The following is a 503-nucleotide window of genomic DNA, read 5'->3' on the forward strand; positions in this document are numbered from 1 at the left end:
CGTCACACGCTTGAGGTATTCGGCCAATCACAACGCACTGGATAGCTGGCCAATCAGAGCACACCTCGCTTTTCAGACCGATGAGCTTTGTAAAAATCAACGCGTTTCAGAAAGGCGGGGCATAGAGGAGCAACAATAATGTTTTATATATTACGTATTAGTATCTGTTATTTATTAATTATTTATTAATTTATATGGTAACACTTTACTTGAAGGGGTGTTTCTAAGACTGACATGGCACCTTCATAATCATGACATGACACATGTCATGAATATGAAGGAGGGTTTATGCATATGACAACTGTCATTAAGTGTCATTCGCTCAGTTATGTCATTTTTTATGCAAATATGACATTTGACCTAACCCCACCCCTACCCTTACCCCAACCATAGCCCATAACAAAGACATCTCAAACAATGTCATCTTTGCATTAAAAATTACATAACTGAGCGAATGACACTTAGATAGTTGTCATAAAAATGCATAAAAACCTTCATATTCA

The sequence above is a fragment of the Sinocyclocheilus anshuiensis genome, unplaced genomic scaffold (assembly GCF_001515605.1).
Source record: "Sinocyclocheilus anshuiensis isolate Anshui unplaced genomic scaffold, SAMN03320099.WGS_v1.1 scaffold484, whole genome shotgun sequence".
NCBI lineage: Eukaryota > Metazoa > Chordata > Actinopteri > Cypriniformes > Cyprinidae > Sinocyclocheilus > Sinocyclocheilus anshuiensis.